Here is a 15,686-nt window from a genome sequence, read left to right on the forward strand (position 1 = left end):
AAAACTGCACCTCTATAAGGTGCTATGCATGTTTATCAGGCAATGTAACACTTCACAAGTGCATTTAGTAGGGTTACAACACTTTCTATGAATACAGTATGTAGTATACCTCTAATGGAGAATGCTTTAATGGGATGTCCTATCTCTGCATAATGTATAGCTTATGTAGACTTGTTATAAGCATTCATAACAGCTTATTGGCAGTCAGCAACCGGCTCCCTGCAACATTCAGGTAAGGGTCAAACATGGACGTGTCCTGGCCTGTCATATTCAACATGTCTCTCACTGCAGTCACCCTCCTCTCACACAACACACTAGGAATCAAAGATGGTCTACACACAGTTACATTAGATTTGTATTCAGCCAAACAAACTATTTTGTGTTTGGAATGCCACTGGTAAATCAGTTGGTGCTATTGACTCATAGAGTCAGGTGTGAGTACGCTGGTGTTCCTTTAAGTGCCCTGACCGACTGAAACTTCCCACACTGGGAACAGTGATATGGCCTCTCTCCTGTGTGAGTACGCTGGTGTATCTTTAAATGTCCTGACTGACTGAAACTCTTCCCACACTGGGAACAGTGATATGGCCTCTCTCCTGTGTGAGTACGCTTGTGTGTCTTCAAATTACATATCTGTGTGAAACCTTCCCACACTGGGTGCAGTGATATGGCTCTCTCCTGTGTGAGTATGTTGGTGTACCTTTAAGTCCCCTGATGATGAAACTCTTTCCACACTGAGAGCAGTGGTGAAGTCTTGGCTTCCTGTCTCTGTTTCTGGGTGGGAAGTGTGATGGGGGATGTATCTGAAGTTGTTGAACACAGCTGAGAGCCACTGGGTGGTGCTAGTGTTCTGTGATCTAATCCCTCCACTCCTCAGCAGCCTGACGTACTCTTCCCGTGGCATCTCTTTATGTGCTTGTAGAGGGAGATCCCCGAGCCGTGAAGGAGAACAGACAACCAGAGCAGGAAAAGATCTGAGACTGGAACGACTCATCTACACACCTGAAGGAAGAGGGAGGGAGGGAAGGAGAGAAACGGAAGGGGTGTTCAGAGAGGTCAAAGAGAATAGCAAAGCTTGACAGAGAACTGAAGGGGTGTTGAGAGAGGTCAAAGAGAATAGCAAGCTTGATAGAGAACTGAAGCAAATACTGAAAGAAAAAAGAGACTGATGATATCATTATATTCCACTTCACTTGAATAGAGAGATGGCAAGAGAGGGGAAATTGAACAGGTAGTTCTAGAGCAGTGGTAGTCACTAAATTTCTGGGGAGACACCTTTTCGGAAACAAACTCACTGGGTAAGTCGCCATAGCCAACTCATCGGAGAATGGGAGTTGGGGGTCAGCAAAGTCAAATTTATTCATATAAATTACATGCTATTTAGAATACTATTAACATGGACCATGAAGCTATTTGATTCACAATTTCTGTACATTTGGGGGTATCATTATCTCAATAAAAGCACACAAATATGTCAAATCAGATAATGCCAAATTTCAGTCTGAAGGAAGTGATGTTTTGGGGTGATTGAAATGCATCACAAAGGTATTGGAAAGTTCAGGAAAACATTAGGGATGCTCATCAAGCAATCGTGTGTATGGTCTTCTGTGGATAATCCATTTACCTCCACTAGTCATTTCAGTGCAGATAGATTCACATCACTCTGCCTTCCTAAACAAGGCCTGCACAGCCTGTGTGCGTCGTAGATGGAAACAGACATACGTGTTCCTGAGTGTCTTAGCTTTCAGGCATGGGGTCATAGTTGCAATAGCGCCAACCGTTCAAAAGCTAGAGCCACATTTGTCGGGAGAAAACTATTTCAAGACGCGCTAGAAAAACGCACACTCTCCGTTTCTAGCGCTATAGCGGATATCGGAGATTACTCACGTGAACCACGGTTCTATGAAGTAAGTGGTGCATTCAGCTGACTGAGGAAAACACACCTTCAGATTATTGCACAATGAATGTTCTAGAGGGTTGAGGAAAGGGAATAAGCAGAGAGGTAGAGAGAGAAAGCTCAAAAGTACCTCTAGCTGAGCTCTTTTTGTCCCAGAGGAAGTGGAAGATGATGCCCAGGTTCTGGGTACTCCTCTCCGTACCACACCAACATCTCCTCTTCCAACAGCTATATGCTTACAGCAGCGGTACAGAATCCCTCCTCAGTACTGGAAGGCACCAGACTCTGCTCTTCTTCACTACGGGCACAGTTCACATACCTGACAGAGAGAGGAGGAGTGGTAAGAGAGAGGGAAGGTATTTTATTAGGATCCCCATAGCTGTTGCAAAAGCAGCAGCTACTCTTCCTAGGGTCCACACAAAACATTAAACATTACATAATACAGAACATTAATAGACAAGAACAGCTCAAGGACAGAACTACATACATTTTTTTTTAAGTGGGAGAGACAATAAGAATTAAATCAATTTAGGCCAACTCAACATCATCGAACAAGATGAAAACACAGAAGGATAGAAAGATGTAGAGATTGGGAGAAAATAAGATGGGAGAGATGGAGAGAGGGATGGATGGAGAGATGGAGAGAGGGACAGATGTAGAGATGGAGAGAGGAATGGATGGAAAGATGGAGAGAGGGACAGATGGAGAGATGGAGAGAGGGATGGATGGAGTGATGGAGAGAGGGATGGATGGAGTGATGGAGAGAGGGATGGATGGAGAGATGGAGAGAGGGACAGATGGAGAGAGGGAGAGATGGAGAGAGGGACAGATGGAGAGATGGAGAGAGGGACAGATGGAGAGAGGGATGGATGGAGAGATGGAGAGAGGGATGGATGGAGAGATGGAGAGAGGGATGGATGGAGAGATGGCGAGAGGGATGGATGGAGAGATGGAGAGAGGGATGGATGGAGAGATGGATGGAGAGATGGAGAGAGGGACAGATGGAGAGATGGAGAGAGGGACAGATGGAGAGATGGAGAGAGGGATGGATGGAGAGATGGAGAGAGGGAAAGATGGAGAGATGGAGAGAGGGACAGATGGAGAGAGGGATGGATGGAGAGATGGAGAGAGGGAAAGATGGAGAGATGGAGAGAGGGACAGATGGAGAGATGGAGAGAGGGACGGATGGAGAGATGGAGAGAGGGACAGATGGAGAAATGGAGAGAGGGATGGATGGAGAGATGGAGAGAGGGACAGATGGAGAGATGGAGAGAGAGACAGATGGAGAGAGGGACAGATGGAGAGATGGAGAGAGGGATAGATGGAGAGATGGAGAGAGGGATGGATGGAGAGATGGAGAGATGGAGAGAGGGGTGGATAGAGAGATGGAGAGAGGGATGGATGGAGAGATGGAGAGAGGGATGGATGGAGAGAGGGATGGATGGAGAGAGGGAAGGGATGGAGTAGATGGAGAGATGGAGAGAGGGATGGATGGAGAAATGGGAGAGAGGGATGGATGGAGATGGAGAGAGGGATGGATGGAGAGATGGAGAGAGGGATGGATGGAGATATGGAGAAAGGGATGGATGGAGAGATGGAGAGAGGGACAGATGGAGAGATGGAGAGAGGGATGGATGGAGAGAGGGATGGATGGAGAGATGGAGAGAGGGACATATGGAGAGAGGGATGGATGGAGAGTGATTGATGGAGAGATGGAGAGAGGGACAGATGGAGAGATGGAGAGAGGGATGGATGGAGTGATGGAGAGAGGGATGGATGGAGTGATGGAGAGAGGGATGGATGGAGAGATGGAGAGAGGGATGGATGGAGAGATGGAGAGAGGGAAGATGGAGAGAGGGAGAGATGGAGAGAGGGACAGATGGAGAGATGGAGAGAGGGACAGATGGAGAGAGGGATGGATGGAGAGATGGAGAGAGGGATGGATGGAGAGATGGAGAGAGGGATGGATGGAGAGATGGAGAGAGGGATGGATGGAGAGATGGCGAGAGGGATGGATGGAGAGATGGAGAGAGGGAGAGATGGATGGAGAGATGGAGAGAGGGACAGATGGAGAGATGGAGAGAGGGACAGATGGAGAGATGGAGAGAGGGATGGATGGAGAGATGGAGAGAGGGAAAGATGGAGAGATGGAGAGAGGGACAGATGGAGAGAGGGATGGATGGAGAGATGGAGAGAGGGAAAGATGGAGAGATGGAGAGAGGGACAGATGGAGAGATGGAGAGAGGGAGAGGAGGAGGAGAGAGGGAAGATGGAGAAATGGAGAGAGGGATGGATGGAGAGATGGAGAGAGGGAAAGAGTGGAGAGATGGAGAGAGAGACAGATGGAGAGAGGGACAGATGGAGAGATGGAGAGATGGAGAGAGGGAAGAGGAGAGATGGAGAGAGGGATGGATGGAGAGAGGGAGAGATGGAGAGAGGGGGTGGAGGAGAGAGATGGAGAGAGGGATGGATGGAGAGATGGAGAGAGGGATGGATGGAGAGAGGGATGAGATGGAGAGAGGGAGGGATGGAGAGAGATGGAGAGATGGAGAGAGGGATGGATGGAGAAATGGAGAGAGGGATGGATGGAGATGGAGAGAGAGGGATGGATGGAGAGATGGAGAGAGGGATGGATGGGAGAGATGGAGAAAGGGATGGATGGAGAGATGGAGAGAGGGAAGATGGAAGATGGAGAGAGGGATGGATGGAGAGAGGGATGGATGGAGAGATGGAGAGAGGGACATATGGAGAGAGGGATGGATGGAGAGAGTGATTGATGGAGAGATGGAGAGAGGGACAGATGTAGAGATGGAGAGAGGGATGGATGGAGAGATGGAGAGAGGGACGGATGGAGAGATGGAGAGAGGGATGGATGGAGAGAGTGATTGATGGAGAGATGGAGAGAGGGACAGATGGAGAGATGGAGAGAGGGACGGATGGAGAGATGGAGAGAGGGATGGATGGAGAGATAATAATAATAAAATAATATGCCATTTAGCAGACGCTTTTATCCAAAGGACTTACAGTATGCGTGCATAATTTTTTTATGGGTGGTCCCGGGATGAACCCACACCTTGAGGTATAAGAAGTGCTTACCAGCTGAGTAAGAGACCAGAGATGGAGAGAGGGACGGATGGAGAGATGGAGAGAGGGATGGATGGAGAGATGGAGAGAGGGATGGATGGAGAGAGGGACAGATGGAGAGATGGATAGGGAGGGACGGATGGAGAGATGGAGAGAGGGATGGATGGAGAGATGGAGAGAGGGACAGATGGAGAGATGGAGAGAGGGAGATGGAGAGATGGAGAGAGAGGGAGGGGATGGAGAGAGGGACAGATGGAGAGATGGAGAGAGGGATGGATGGAGAGATGGAGAGAGGGAATGGTGAGAAAAGACAGCACCCATCCAGGGGAGGATGTTTTGGCCTCAAGCACGTACCTGTGTTTTTGTAGATCTGAGGACAATTGCATCCAGCAGTTATTTCACCCAGCCAATAGAACTTGGTGTTGCGCTTTAATAGACAGATAGTCAGACAGACAGACACACACACTCCCCTCACCACCCAGGAGTATCACTCGCATGGCCAGCTTTGTCGTTAGCTCTCCTAAAGAAGACCTTGGGGTACGGTGTGTCGGGAGTTGAAGACCAGACCACTCCAGGATGGCTGAGGTCCTGACCTCAGGGGATCAGGGTGAGTAGGCCCTGCTGGGGACTCCCCAGGGGGAGGGGGTGTTGGGATGAAGAGGGGGACCGTGGAGCTCACACTCCACATGAAGAAAGACTTGCACTCTCACAGACTGATAGAGATGAGAAGCAGATTCTAGACAATATAACATAACATTAGTACAGGATTATATGTGTATGCTAACAGTAGATAAAACAAGAATTAGGGGGAATTTAACAAAGATCACAAAAATATGCATCATAAAGACCTAAAATGGGTTATGAAGGTTTACATAGAGAACACTGTATTTAGATTGAGACTCACAGAGGTGATCTCGCCTCTCAGCCCCCCTCTAGTATATGATGGCTGTGGAGTACACCTCGAGGTATTCACCTCTGACATCTGAGCCTAGCCATGCTCTTCATCTGCTCTGAGACACACCCTGGGTCCTGTAAGGACGAGGAGAGGAGGAAAGTTACAGAGTAACAACAGTGGTGTGGCTACACCTGAGTGGGAGTGTATTACTAGATCATGTGTTGAGGATTACTAAATAGGATAGTTCATGGAATTAGACAACATTAATAAAATATCTCTCCCCCGCTCCCGCCTCCTCCCCCCCCACGTTACTCATCTCCGCCCCGCCCCCCCTCTCCCCCACTGTTCCACTCCATCTCCCTCGCTCCCCTCCCCCCCACTCCACTCATCTCCCCGCTCCCGCTCTCCTCCTCCCCCCCACTGTTCCACTCCATCCCCCCCTCGCCTCCCGCCCCCTCCTCTCCCCACTGTCCACTCATCTCCTTCGCTCTCCCTCCTCTCCCCACGTCACACCCCACCCCGCCCCCCCCCCCCCCACTGTCTCCACTCCATCCCCCCTTCCCTCCCCCCTCCCCTCTCTTCCACTCTGACTCATCCCTCCTTCGCCCCCCCTTTCTCTCTCTCCCTCAGGCTGTTTCCTCTCTCCCCCTCTTTCCTCCTTTCTTTGTTTCCGCCCGCCCCTACTCCCCCTCTCCCTCTCAGTAGCTCATCCAGGTGATTGTATTGAAGGTTCTTCCATTTTGTAACGTCCAACATCACATCAGGTGTAAATAGTCACCACTGGTCATGTGGACTGGCGCGAGGGGTAGACCTTATAATATAATATAATATATAATGCCATTTAGCAGATGTTTTATCAAAGATTAAGTATGGAATTTTGGTGTATGGGTGGGGATGAAACCTATAAGTCTACTAGCTGAGGCTACAGAGGACCACCTTGTGGTCACCTGTGTGGCAGTGGGAGTGGCTAAGTTGGGGGTCACCTGTTTGTTAGATGTTCTGGTATTTCTGAGCTAGTCGAGGTTTTAGGTGTGGCTGAGGGGAGAACGTTGGTTTTGGTTGGGGATGAGGTTAGTGGTACAGTAGGGGTAAGGTCTCTGTGTGAGGGTTTTGCTGAGGCTGAGATAGCAGGGAGATACAGGATCGTAGTCACAGATGTTTAGGTGTTCTGGACTGAGGGAGTTTTGATGTGGAGGCTGTAGGAAGGGTTATGGACTGAGGGGGTTTAGGAAGTGGAGGCTGTAGGAAGGTGCCCTCTGGACTGAGGGGGTTTAGAAGTGGAGGCTGTAGAAGGTGTTTGGACTGAGTGGGGCTTAGAAGTGGTTGTGTAGGAAGGTGTTGGACTGAGGGGGTTTAGAAGGGAGGTGTAGAAGGTGTTTGGACTGAGGGGGTTTAGGAGTGGAGGCTGTAGAAGGTGTTCTGGACTGAGGGGGTTTTAGAAGTGGAGGCTGTAGAAGGTGTTTGGACTGAGGGGGTTTAGAATGTGGAGGCTGTAGAAGGGGGAGAGGGGTAGAAGTGGAGGCTGAGAAGGTGTGGACTGAGGGGGTTTAGAAGTGGAGGCTGTAGAAGGTGTTTGGACTGAGGGGGTTTAGAAGTGGAGGCGTAGAAGGTGTTCTGGACTGAGGGGTTTAGAAGTGGAGGTGTAGAAGGTGTTCTGGACTGGGGGGGGTTTAGAAGTGGAGGTGTAGAAGGGTTGGACTGAGGGGGTGTAGGAAGTGGAGGAGTAGAAGGTGTTTTGGACGAGGGGGCTGAGAAGTGGAGGCTGTAGAAGGTGTTCTGGACTTCTCCCTTCTCCTTTGAGTTTTAATCCTGCTGTTGTCTCTATAGGAGTGAGGGGGATCCATTCTTCCTCCTCCTCTTCCTCCACTGTGTCACTAGGTCCTGTTGGGGGTGGCTCCATGCTCTCTCCTTCCCCTCCCGCAACGCCTCAGAAAACACAGGGATCAGCGGCTGCAGACCTGGGGTGTATTCAGAGAGGTGGAACAATGGAACTTTGCACATAGAAATATAACCCAAAGAGCGGTCAGATCCGATTATTATAGACAATTATATTGTTCTACACAACACATTTCTATTGAGGCTAATGTTGAAACAGGCCCCTGAGGAACAACAGAAAGCATCATTCTTCATCACAATAGTCATGGCAAGATATATAGTACTATAGCCAGCATGGCCAAGTGGTTCCTTTCATGTTTCTGTAGAGCTTTTCTCCCATTTAGCCAAACTGGCCCATTCACTGGGAGAAATAACCTTCATGTTTACAGTCATCCAAGAGTTAGCACCAGGGGGCGGCCTGTTAATAGGGCGATAAGGAGGAGCAGCCAAATGGGGAAAAGGAAGGGATTTTTTTTAATAATATATCAAAAGTAGTATCAGTGTGTAAACTACACGCCTGATCCGCCACAGTGCCACACTGCTACCCAAATGCTCGAATCAGGCTAAAGTGTGCTTAAATGGCTCCTTTTTGGGGATCAGTCAGCTGAAAATCGCCCAGAAGTTGTAAGACTCCCATGTAAAATCGAATTTTTTCAAATTCAGATTCAATAAATTAATGGGTGTTGTGGGTTGCACTTACGCAAACGTTAGAACATGAACGTAAGAGAAAAGAGGATTGTTTGAAAGAAGTTTTGTCAGGAAAAAGAAGATAAATTGGCAACGAAACAATTAGGACCTCCCAGACCAAATTTCTAATAATCCAACAGGTTTTTAAAAGGGGAAAAGTCTACACCCGAGGATTTTCCAAAAATTGGTAGAACGAAAAAGACATTGCCACTCATCAACTATGAGGGTAATAGGTGGCACAACGATGAGGAGGGAAATCACAAGTATGGAGAACTGAGACCAAGTAGAGATTTGGACAGGGGATATGGTATAATAAAGGCAGGCTTATTCAGAGTAAAGATATCTGGGAATCGTCACGGACCCGTATAAACCAGGAGCTATAAATAAGCCCCATTACTTACCATATAGATAAGAGAAATTGCTGCAGCTAATATATTTTACATCCTGGCCCTACATAGTTACTATTTGCATCACTTACCAAAATATTACATGTGGTCATATATGCTTGGAAAGTGGAGATGCCATAGAACGTCAAAAAAGTAAACATTGCTGGAGACACATTGCCGTTTTGGAGAAGACATGAGCGAAAGATTTGTTGTGGCAAATGAATGGGAGGGAATTGAGGAACTCACGAGCAAGATATATGCACTCAGCATTGAGTAGTCATGACTCTATAGATTACGATTCGATACTGGATTATTGGACATATGTCGTTGCAGAGGGATCAGAAAGCCATGAGAACGAGGTTGATCAGTCATGGAAATAAAAGTGTTTGAAAACAAATTGGCTCCCAGACGTGAAAAAGATTGAGAACAAGCTATGAAGAACAATAATGGTGTTTTTGGTGCAGGTAAGACAACTAGCGCTAAAATATTGGATATTGTAATACATATATCGTAAAGATACATGTAACCGATTTCTTTCACCCCAATCCCTCAAATTAACGGTAAATAACGAATTGTTTGCCCCACATTTAGCTAAGATGATTAGCTAGCCAGCTAAAATGTTTTATTTAGTTAGCAAGTGGATCTAAATAGTTTACTGTAATAACATGTGCCCAAAAATGACGGGTGTTCAATTGTGTTGACATTTAAATGAGCGATGCGCACTCCATGAGTATCCACTTTCTGTAGTCACTGGTAGAGGCATGGTGCTTGTAACGCCAAGGTAGTGGGTTCGAATTTCCTCGGGACCACCCATACACAAAAATGTATGCACGCATGACTGTAAGTCGCTTTGGATAAAAGTAATGGATATTATTATTATTATTATTATTATCTGAAGATGAGCCCCAAACATTGTGTGAAGAGATTTTATGCAAATAAATGAAGTAGGTTGAATCTAGTAGTTCTGATCTTCTGATTGGTCCTGATGAGTTGGGCGAGGTCTCCAGGCTACTGTCACTGTTGCATTGGCTCTGGGAGTCGGGCTCTCTGTTCAAAGGTCAGCCTAGAGAGAGGGGATTTTGGTGTGTGGTGTGTGTGTGTTTAACAGGGATGATGTGTGTGTGTGTGTGTGTGTGTGTGTGTGGTACAGTGATGATGTGTGTGTGTGTGTGTTTGTGTGTGTGTGTGTCCTCAGAGCAAGAACTCGTGAGTTGGAAGACACTGAGAGGCTATAGGCGTGGGTGTTGTCCTTGGCCACCTGCCGACAAGGCCGACAAGATAGGACTTTGTCATTGTTATTGGATAGGAACAGAACTTAACCATCTGACCTAAATAGATCTTAGCACAACATTTTACTCAACATATATATTCCATATTCAATATAACAAATATATTTTTTACTAGATATTAGCAAGAACCGCCACATCCTCAGCCGGCTAATCCAGTGTGGAAGTTTATCTGGAGGTTTGAGTTAGCTTTGCGAGGCAAAGATGAAACTGAGGGTCCACCAACCCTGGTAAGCCAACACTTGAGATAGGCAAAAATGCTTGATTATTAATTTTAGTTGTTGCTGGACATATTTTTTAAAATGTGTGTAGGTACTCAAATCATCAGAAAAATTGCCCCCTGAGTAATTTTTTCAGGAGCCGCCACTGGTTAGCATTAATACAGACGTGCCCACAGACACACATATGGCAGCATGCCTAGTTAATTTAATTAGCACCAAGACATCCGAGACTTAATAGATGAGAAAACAAATTTTGAGTTGGTGCTACATACTAAGGTTAGGCCTACTGTTGTACTTTGAACCACCATAAAAATCATCTCTCTGCTGGTGCTAGCACGTGTTCGCTTTTTTGTCCTCTGCTGCCTAATAAAGCTAAAAACAAATACAATGTGAAGCTGCTAATTTACCCGTTACACTGAATGCCTAAAATCACGTACAATAAAAGCACACGTAGGCATACTACTGTTGGTCACTGCCCAGCCCAGGCGAGCACTTAGGATTTGTTTTCTACCCGAACGTTCTGAGGATATGAGCCCACACATTTCTGGTAAATAGGCCTGGGACTAGATAACTAGTGCACGCAGTTAGACATTTCGAATTGAAAGTTATCGTTGACTGTCTTTCTGACACTGTAATAAAATACCTTACTAACCTATCATGTTTGGGTCGTGGGTGCCCAGTGATGGTAGGCCAGCAGAAGTTTTCTTAATATTTACTTTTCTTGGCAATACAATTGAGCCCTGCCGGGTTCTGCCTTAAGTGCAAGGTCAGTGACGTAAGCCCAGTTTATGCCATTTAACGCTTTCATAGCGGCCTTTAACCCTACACCATCCTCGGGTATAGGATAGACATGGTTGTTCCTGGAAGCTGATCATAGGCCAGTTTGAAGTTATGGAATGAGAGGTTTGCAAGTTAGAATGAGAGGGTTAGGTAATCTGATTCTAGATACATTCTTAATTCATTCCTTACTTAGATCGGTGTATTGGGTATATGTTGGGAACAGTGTTAGATATTACTTGTTAGAATTATTACTGCACTGTCGGAGCTAGAAGCAGAAGCGCATTTCGATTCACCCACAATAACATCTGCTAAACACGTGTATGTGACAAATAACATTTGATTTGATTTGATTTAGATCAGCAGAATTCACCCAGAGCGCCGTTAGACATCCATACAGTAGCATATCGCAGTCTGTTGCGTTTTCCCCAAAGGGAGTAGCACTACCCGTAACAGTAGCCATTCTCCCAACCCCTAGCGGTGGATGGATAAAGCCTCCCCGACCACACGCGACAATCTCTGCCCGGATCCAATGTCTCGTGTCCCTGCAGACACCATCTGGGGGAGATGCCATGAGCTATCAGGTGGGTTATTTCTCTCACGCCTTCGGCGTCTCAGTACAGGTGAGAGTGTGGAAACAAGGGATAACGGAAAATAAGGATAACATGAGAGTTCGGTTATAGCGCGAATTGACTACAAGCTGCTGGAGCGAATGTGGGGAAACGATTTGTGCTATCGTACGGTGTAATACAGTAGGCTAGATAGTGCACTATTGACCATCTCACCATCACACCGACAGTGTCGCAGGGAATAACCCAACCACAGGTTTGGGAAATACCAGGATACGGGCTTATCTGACAGGTACGTAAAAATAATAATAATACAATAATTGGTCCTGGGGTGTCCCCACGGTGTGTGTGTATGTGTGTGATTACATTAATTATTACTAACTGGTTATTAGTTGTTATTATTCGTAACACCTTACCTATTATTTCACTGTAGCTGATATTATGTTCATGAATAACCCTGGCATCACTGACCCAACTGTCTCAGTTTTGCCCTTAGATGAGTGACACAGAAGTGCTATCAGTTTATAAAAGGTAGTGTAGGTCTATACCAGGAAACTATTCTACATCAGTACATAATGGCATTGTGTGTGGGGTACAATTAATGTTATAGGAAGGGGAAAACGAACAGAAACACTGTTTTGAATGCATCATTAATTCAAAGGCAATGTTTCAAGACTGTTGAAGACAAGTAGTGGTCCAGTATGTTTGTGCTCTCATGTCTCAACCGTTCTGACAATGTTTACATTGACCTGTGTTTTGCTGAAGATGTCATGTTCCTCTTCCCAGGGGGCTGTGCAGTGTCATCCACTCCTGACCTACAGGATGCCATCCCCCTATGCTGATTTTTACCACAGGTGAGATATTTGTGTGTGCGTGTTCATATCACTAAATTGTTGCATATAGCACCTTTAACGCAATAAAAAGTCAACTCCAAACACTGGGACATATAGTTAGAGTCTATTGGCAGCCATACAAGACCTGGTATGAGTGAATTCCCTGTGAGAACTTTCTCTCTTCTCTCCTCCTCTTCTGCCATTGTTCATTTCTGCAGGTGGTGCGGCTGTCCTAGACACACACACACACACACACACACACACACACACACACACACACACAGAGAGAGAGAGAGAGAGAGAGAGAGAGAGAGAGATTAGGAACGAGTGTGTATTCTACTTACACGGAGAGAAGAGTGCTTTCAGAAGAGGGGGAGAAGAGAGGGAGAGGAGAGGAGAGAGGGAGAGTCTCGCCTTGACTACCTGGGCTAAATTGTCCCCTGATGGAAAAATATTGTTGCAGGGAATGGGATTTTTGAATAATTGAACGCTTAGGGCTTTAAAATTGCAGGCTCACCGAGATTTATTCCTGTGAAAAGTTAGAAACCTTTTTGCACACACACACACACACACACACACACACACACACACACACACACACACTCGCAACGAAATATTAATATTCATTATATTTCAAGAGAAGATATAGCGAGGATCTACAATGATATTGCAAGCTCTCTTCTCCCTCTTCTCCTCTCTTCTCTTCTCCTCCTCCTCTCTTCTCTTCTCTTCTCTTCTCTTCTCTTCTCTTCTCTTCTGCTTCTCTTCTCTTCTCTTCTCTTCTCTTCTCTTCTCTTCTCTTCTCTTCTCTTCTCTTCTCTTCTCTTCTCTTCTCTTCTCTTCTCTTCTCTTCTCTTCTCTTCTCTTCTCTTCTCTTCTCTTCTCTTCTCATCTCTTCTCCTCTCTTCTCTTCTCCTCTCATCACCTCTCTTCTCTCCTCTCCTCTCTTCTCCTCTCCTCTCCTCTCCTATAGTGATCCCATTTTTCTCCTCTCCTCCATGGTCTCTCTTTTTCCTCCTGGTTAATAGTTAATGGAGTTTTTGGCAGATCCCTCCTGGGACCACAGGTTCCTTTTAGGTCATACAGTACAGGAGTGTGTGTGTGTGTGTGTGTGTGTGTGTAATCTTCACAGTCAAATCCCACAGCACTTTCTGACACAGTGTGTGCTGTGATGGTCAGAAAGGGTAGAGGGGGTGAATCTTAAACCCTATATTTTATTCCAGGCTTAACTCTCGCTCTTCCTTTTCCTCCCTATCTCTCTCCATTGTAATGAGCCCCTGTTGTGTGATGAACTGCTTGGACATGGTCCATAGAGGAGAAGGAGGTAGAGAGGTAGAGAGAGAAGGAAGGCAATTGGGAGAAGGAGAGAGAGATGGGAAGAGAGAGAGAATAGAAATGGAGACTTCACATTGCTTTTAAGGGCATTAAACTGCCCCGTGCTGAAAGAGATATAATTTAGAGCAGTGGTGACATAGAGGAGGAGCTGTCTGATGGACACAGATCTCTGCACGCGACGCACGCTGATTTGTAGAATGCCCCTTCTATCTCTCTCTCTCTCTCTCTCTCTCTCTTTCTCTCTCTCTTTCTCTCTCTCGCTCCTCTCTCTCTCTCTCTCTCTCTCTCTCTCTCTCTCTCTCTCTCTCTCTCTCTCTCTCTCTCTCTCTCTCTCTCTCTCTGTCTCTCTCTCTCTTTCTCTCTCTCTCGCTCAATTCAATTTCAATTTCAATTTAAGGGCTTTATTGGTATGGGAAACATATGTCGTTACATTGCAAAGCAAGGAAATAGATAATAAACAAAGAAGTAAAATAAACAATCAAAAATGTACAGTAAACATTACACTCAAAAAAGTTCCAAAATAATAAAGACATTTTCAAATGTCATATTATGTGCAATCTCTCTCTCTCTCTTTCTCTCTCACCTGTGATAGGAGGACTGACTGTAGATGGAATTGATGAAGAGATCCATGTTTTATCTTCTAACTCTTCTTCCTGCAGGAGATCCAACCAGAAGAGGTTTGAGGCTGCCACACCCAAGACCTCACAGGACCCCCCCTTCTCTGGCCCCTCCCCCTCTCCACCCTACCTGTCTCCTGATGTGAGTTCTGGGCCTGTATCCACAAAAAGAGTCTCGGAGGAGTGCTTTGTGATCAGGTCAGTTTAGCCTTTTAGTTCATGATAAGATTGTATGGACAGATCCTAGATCAGCACTCCTACCCTTAGGCACATGGTAGATATGGGGCCTGGCCTGAGTTCATTTAGATCATTGTTCTTTCCCAACCAAACTAATTTAGGTCCTTTGATTGTCTTTTGTCTTGCAGGTATATAGAACCCATTGCTGGAACGTAAGTATTACACTCCCTTTAATGCGCTGTCAGGGTTTAGCAGCTAAGAACATACAGTATAACTACTTCTGCATTCCCCCCACCCCCCCCCCCCCCCCCCCCCCCCCCCCCCCCCGTCTCTCTCTCTCTCTCTCTCTCTCTCTCTCTCTTTCTCTCTCTCTCTCTCTCTTTGTCCTCTCTCCTCTCTCTCTCTCTCTCTCTCTCTCTCTCTCTCTCTCTCTCTCTCTCTCTCTCTCTCTCTCTCTCTCTCTCTCTCTCTCTCTCTCTCTCTCTCTCTCTATCTCCCCTCTCTCTTTCTCCAGGGTTTGATGGAGAGTTATAAACTGTTGAATGTCAGCAGGAACAGTAGTAATAAGCGGAGGACTTCTACGCCACAGTCATCCTGCTCTGTGGCATGTAGCAGTGCTGTGCTACTGCAGGCTCCAGGTAACTGTGTGTGTGTGTGTGTGTCTGTCCATGTGACTGTGTGTGGTGTGTGTGCATGTGTTTCCAGTGTGCGCGTGTTTTATCTGCACATTTCTTTCATGAACAATAAATGATCGGAACAAAACCTCACCCCCTTCACTAATTCCAGTACTACTGCTGTAAGAGAAAATGAGTCGGAAGTGGACTTGGCCTCCGTGGCTGGAGGAGATGGGAGGAGGGGAGACTCAATTGGAGGTTAGGCTCACTTTGCCTGCAATGCGTGCAGCACCCCTGCAGGATGGACACCCTGGCTGTCACCCCTCTCTGCCTGGAGCCCCTGGAGGTTAGAGTACAGCACTAACACAAAAACCCTAGACCTAAACCTTGAGCCACAGTAGTAAGTTGATGCCCCACATCGAATTGGAATGAC

The 15,686-nt window shown here is 46.5% G+C and overlaps 1 pseudogene; it reads right to left on the bottom strand.

Annotated features, from left to right (window-relative positions):
* Nucleotides 1–389: 389 nt before the first annotated feature.
* Nucleotides 390–5,669, bottom strand: LOC123486824 (annotated as a pseudogene).
* Between the last annotated feature and the right edge of the window lie 10,017 nt (nucleotides 5,670–15,686).

Source organism: Coregonus clupeaformis, unplaced genomic scaffold (genome assembly GCF_020615455.1).
Source record: "Coregonus clupeaformis isolate EN_2021a unplaced genomic scaffold, ASM2061545v1 scaf1325, whole genome shotgun sequence".
Classification (NCBI taxonomy): Eukaryota; Metazoa; Chordata; class Actinopteri; order Salmoniformes; family Salmonidae; genus Coregonus; species Coregonus clupeaformis.